Raw genomic sequence first — 5,942 nt, 5'->3', positions numbered from 1 at the left:
CATCACTTTGAATCTGTAGCATTTATTGTACTGCACATGCTACACCAATAAAATACGTAATTACTAGACAGGCACAGGTAAATTAGCATCTTAAAAATTTCACTTTTTTATCACATACTGTTTGCAATCTGTGAATTTTGTAGCACCAAACTGTCTTTTCAGGTGTTGGGGAGAGCAGAAGAGCTTGCAGGGTCTTGGGAGCATGCCCAGCCCAGCGGCTTCTCCCTGCACTTGCCAGGATCACAGGCTCCACTTGTGAGTTCAGCCATAAAGTATATTTAATAATGCATCTTAATACAAATTAAGGCAATTTTGCTCTTTCAATTAAATTGCTTTTAAGTAGTAAAACACCAACTGCATCTAAACCCCAACAGTAATTACAGCTCCTTTCAAGTTCTGCACATCCCTCAGCGTCACCAGGGAGAGGAGCAGGGTGCCTGTGGGATGTGTCAGGGACGGCACCTCAGCAGACAGAGAGTTCCTGGGACTGGGCTGCCCTTTCCAGGATGGGGCTCAGGGCCCTCGACCACAGCTCTCTTTCAGCTTGCACATTGCATATGAAAATCTCTCTTCCCAATGGCTTCCTTGTGCTGGAGGCCAGAGACCAAGCCATTGGCACTGTCACCCACCTGTTGTGCCAGAGCTTGGGCTTTTCCAGGGAACATAAAATTTTTTGGCCTTGTTCCTGTAAAGAGCAATAAGGTGAAAAAAAAATTACTGATCAAACACCTCACGGGAGGGAGGCAGATCCTGGTTTGTCCTGCATGGCCCAAAGAGGGTCCATGAAAATTGACTCAAATGGCTTTTGCCTTGCTGTCCCCAGCTAAATTGCACCTTGTTTTAACTTGTCTGCAGTATCAGCCACCAGCCCTAACTTCTTCAGAAAGAATTCCTGGTTTCATTTCCTTCCATTCAGCATCAATTATGGAGCACCTGAGCTGCCAGAGGAGAGGTGTGTTTCCCCCACACACCTCAGCTTCCCTTCTTTGGGAGACAAAACAGGCAGGCTGGTGTCTGCTGCCATACAGGTTTCCCCAGAGTTACCAAGCTGTCAGGAATTACATGTTTTCCACTGTCACAGGCACAGAACAGCCAGTGCTCTGCAGACCCTACCACTACTCAATGACACTTCAGCCACACAACAGTTAAAAACCGCTTGGGAAGGTTCCCTCCTCCCAACTCCCCCAAAATTGTAGTAACATCTTAAGTAGAGGCATCAGAGGGACAAGATAAAGGCAAAGCCCTTCTGCAAGAGGATTTGTCTTTCAAATCTAGATTAGCAATTGGTGTTTGGGGAAGATGAGACCCTAATCTGATTGAATAAGGGGAGTTTGTGATATCAATCTCCTTGGATCCCATTGTCTTTGTGCTGCTTTGTAAATTAATATTCATTTTCATCTCTGTTTATGCTGAATCTCTTATGCTCTTGTCTCTCACTGCTGGATGAACTGCAGCCCTGTGTGTTGGATACTGTGCATCAGAATGAACATTATTTTGTGTTTTACCTTCATACATATGCTTAAGGGGCATGAAAGGAGCTGCATGGTGTGCAGGCTGCAGGGCAGGGCCAGGACAGGGCACCAGTGCTGAACGGAGTGTTGGCAATGGCCCATCCTCAGCCACTGGCACCACTGACCCCTTCGGCCCAGTGTTGCTGCAGCCACCCACTGCTCAGTGGATGGGAGGATTCTGATTCCCCTGCTCCTCTGGGGCTCAGCCCCCCTCCCCTGCTCTGTGCTGGATCAGTCTCCAGCCCCAGCTTCCCCCCAGCCCATCCTGGGCATCTTGCTCAGGCAGCACCACGGCGCCTTTCTCTGCACAGTTCACTGCCGGTACCACCTTCCCCAAAATTCAATTTTTCCCCTTCCCTTAGAACATTGCATCTTGTTCAATCCTTCCCCTGTCACACCGGCTCCGGCACTGCTTCAATTGGATTCCAAAAATAACCTCTTTATTCACACGGCTCATGCTATTATATCGTAGTACAGCTCGGGCAGGCGAGGGGTCATTCCATTATCCGGGAACGAGATAACTGAGTATTAGGGCAGCCAGGCTCTTTGACTCTCTGCCCTGTGGTAATGGGCCTTTTTTAAGGGCATTAACCAATGTTTCTACTTAGGTATTTGACAAGAGTAAAGGTAACATTGCCATTTAATCCCCCCTTGGCTTTTTTTCCCTGCCTATAGACACCACTTGCACATTTACTTCTCTTCCAGTGTTCAAACTTCAGCTCGAAACCACAGAGCTCATTTTCTCTAAACCCTTCCCCTGGACTTCTCGTTACAGGTTGGATTAAATATCCCAGGCACTAGGACACAGGGAATCACTCCTTTTCCGAATGCTGCTGCTGGCTCTCCTCCCTTCACCGTGCAGCCCGTGGACATGGACTTGTCCAGCAAGGGCTGGGCAGGAGTGACTAACGAAGAAACACCAGCACATGAGGGATGTTGTGGCTCCCGCTGGCCCCAGGTGTGTGCGAATCTCACCCGAACACACAGCCTTTGAAACACACTACAAAAATTAAGGACAAGCTACCTCTCACAGCACCTGGAAGTGTTGCCTTCAGTCCCTGTTCACAGCAGGAAAATAGCAGAGATTTGGGAGAACAAGTGGAGGGTTTGTAGCATCACACTTGTCTCTTTCTCACCCAGAGATGAGTGGAGGCAGTGAGGAGACAGGGAGCAGGAAAATCAGGGAAGAGGGGCTGAGAGGAGAGAGCAGCTGGATGGAGCAGCCAATTTTGAGCCTGTTCCTTACCTGTGAGTCTCAGCAAAAAATCACATATTGCCACTTTGAAGTTTTTTTTAAGAAACAAAACCAATAGGACACCAGGGTGCCCAGATAATTCACTTGGGGAATGGGCTCCCACTCTGCTTTCCTTGGAGCTTTGTGCAGGTATGTGCACAGGTCATGGACAGCATCTGGAGCCGCTGGGTTGAGGCAGAGTGGCTCATCTGTTCCTTATCTCAGGCCAGCCACACCCTGACTGAGGCTGGAAGCAACACTGGGACGGGTTAATTATGAATGCCCCAAGCATTTTTTTTGCAACACTTTTCATGTCTCTCGATTCACACACACAGCTTTTTTGAGGCAAGGAAGGATTCAGGATCTCCTCCAACAAGAGCCTGAAGCCACTGTCAGAGCAGCAGTGAGAGACCGACGGCGCAGCTGAGCTGTCCATCTCCTCTGTCCATGTGCCAGGTCCAGGCAAAGCAGCTCCAGTTTGGCAACAAAGAAAGCGTGGCTGAATGTTTCTCAAAGATTCGGTGCCAGCTGAGTTGGCATTTCCTGGCACTCAATCCGAGCCTCTGCTGCCTGGGCTCTGCTGCTCTCCCTGCCCGGCACGGTGCCGATCGAGCCCGGCATGGTCCTGGCACAGCATTGGCACCAGGAGCTCTGCACAGACACCTGCCTGCGTGCCCAGGTGAAACAGTGTCCCTAAAGTTCATCGTGCCAGCATCACATCTCTTTAAGAGTGAAAATGTATATTCCAAAGATTGTGGCTTAATTGATTGATTAATAACTGAAACCCTAATTGAATCCTCCCAGCTTGTACATAAGATGTCTTAATGTTAGAGCCTAGGGAGCAAATGCACAGCATGGAAGTATGAACTGCAGCACAACCAGCACCACTTTCAATTTAAAAGTCAATCTCATTATACAAGAAGCTGTTTCCTCTATCCCTCTGGAAAGGCAACAGCAATCTCCCATCTTCTCCCTACCAGAGCCACATGGTTTGTTAGTGTCTGTGGGAGATGCAAATACAAGGGTTTTTTTATTTGTTCCCACCGCTGCATATCTGAGCAGCTCAGTAAATATTCATGAGCTGCCATTGTAGGAGCTCTGAAAACTACAGAAAATATGCCCTCTGAGGTGACATGTAATTTGGCACTTCCCACATGGAGAGGCAAAGGATGCAGCCAGAGCAGCGATATCCTAATAATTAAATACCTTGCTACAACCTAATCTTTCCTGTTTCTCACTAAACACAAGGCACCTCAAACCCTCCCCACGTGCAGGGCCCACTCTCACACAGAAGTTACCAGGACTAACCAAAAAGAGGACCAAATGTGTGTGGATCTCCAAAAACAGAAGATCTACATACACCATCAGGGAGACCCGGCAGCATCTTGTCCACAGTGTGTCCTGTGTTTTCCCTGTCTTTGAAGGATGCTGGTCCTGCTCTGTTATCCTGCCAGGTAATTTGGTGTGCCTGGTTTATGTTCCCAGCACACCTTCAGCTGAAGAGGATTTGAGTTCATACCCTGGGTTTGACAGCGAAGTTTCAGCAAAGGCTGAAGACAGACGCAGACTGGTGGTGCCACATGGCACAGAGATGCCCCAGAAGGTCCTTGATCGAATCCCCTGGCTGTGTCTACAGCACCCCCTGTACAGATCCGCCAGCCAGGAGATGTCCTGCTGCTTGTCCTGCTCCCTTTAACCACCCCAGCATTGGCATTACAGTGTCGTTCACGCCGTAATCTCTCAGATATCTGTTTCCTATTTGGATTCCCACCTGTCAGAGCACCTCTCTCCCACTGGCAGTATGGGTAGTGAGTGACCTTCAGTCAGGGAATGGTTATAGCCTTAAGACAACACAATTAAACATGTTTTATTGCTTAACACGCTGTGTCAGGAGCCTTAGTTGTGTTTTTGTTCCAGTCTTCTATCGTTTTCAGAAACGCCTGGAACTGTGACAGCTCAAAGAGCCCGTGCTCTCCTGCTCCCAGGTAATCAATAGAAGGCCTCAAGGTATCTCACACTTCTGTCAAATACAGGATTTTTAGCATGAAAGTATTTCCAAGAGTTTTTTGGTCACTGCAAGGCTCCCCCCCACCCTCCCTCTCCTACAGTTATCACGGCAAGGACATGAGGCAACAGCGGAACAAGGCAGCCTGAGCCACTCCAGATAATTCCCAAGGAGAAAGAGGTGCTCAGTACCCACCACAGAATCACAGAATCCCAGACCGGTTTGGATTGGAAGGGACCTTAAAGACCACCTTGTCCCACCTCCCTGCCACAGACAGGGACACCCTCTATTCGACTCCAAGTCCCGTCCAATCTGGTCTTGGACACTTCCAGGGATGGGGCAGCAACAGATTCTCTGGGCAACCTGTGCCAGGCCTCACCACCAATCCCAGGATGTCCCACAGCACTGTGGCAGTCAGAGCTATTTATTTCTCATTAAGCTAAATCATGCTTTTAGACCAGAACTGTCCCTGGGCTCATTGCAGCTATGCAGAGCTGGCTGCAATCTGAATCGATTCCATGTCAAGAATTCCTCCTGGGGCTCCGGAGGCTCTCCTGCTGCTGGGGACAGGGATGCAGGCAGTGCCTGGGGGCAGACAGGGCAGACCATGCAGAGCTGCTGGAGCCACAGTGCTCCCTTCTCCAGGTAATGGGTGATCATCCTCTGCAATGTGTCATTCTCCTGAAGAGCCCTGGTGAGCACCCCAAGGTGGCACTTGACAGCAGGAGGCTGGCACTGCTGGGCTCTGCCTGGATGAGGAAGAGCAAGCCTTCCTCCCTCAGGCATGCACAGAAGTGGTGATACCTCTGCCAAGCTGTCCATCATCACTCTCTTTGCTGTCCCACCCCAGATCCAATGGGCGCACTCTGGGTTTGTCCCCTTTTCTTGTTCCTTCAGATGCTGTTGGACCATTATACTCCAGGATTATGCTGGGTTGTGATTCCACAGCGAGCTTCTCCATACTGCTGCTGCCCCACGGGAGCTGGTTCCCTTCTCCTGGCACCAGACTGGTCACTGCCTGTGCCCTGCTGCAGCAAGAGGCTTGTGCGGCCGCAGCCAGGCCGTGGCTCCGTCGTGGCACCAGCCAGCGGCGAGGGAGGAGGCCACAAGGAGCCAAAGGCATAGTCCTTGATTGGAGAATCCTGACACAAATGGCAAGAGAAAAACAAATAGGGAGGGAAATGAACAAATT

The 5,942-nt window shown here is 49.8% G+C and overlaps 1 long non-coding RNA gene across 1 annotated transcript in view; it reads left to right on the top strand.

Moving 5' to 3' along the window:
• The window catches only part of LOC114061501, a 5,791-nt gene extending 1,699 nt beyond the window's left edge, over positions 1 to 4,092 (top strand). Inside the window, exons 2-3 of the long non-coding RNA XR_003572136.1 lie at positions 2,287 to 2,469; positions 3,994 to 4,092. This is a non-coding gene — a long non-coding RNA (uncharacterized LOC114061501). The remainder of the gene's footprint in view (positions 1 to 2,286; positions 2,470 to 3,993) is intronic.
• The last annotated feature ends 1,850 nt before the right edge of the window (positions 4,093 to 5,942 follow it).

This window comes from Empidonax traillii, unplaced genomic scaffold, assembly GCF_003031625.1.
Source record: "Empidonax traillii isolate 1590-97213 ecotype Southwest subspecies unplaced genomic scaffold, ASM303162v1 scaffold338:size1951571, whole genome shotgun sequence".
Taxonomy (NCBI): Eukaryota; Metazoa; Chordata; class Aves; order Passeriformes; family Tyrannidae; genus Empidonax; species Empidonax traillii.
Note: the sequence above shows the minus strand (reverse complement) of the source record. Positions and strands in the feature narration are given on the sequence as shown.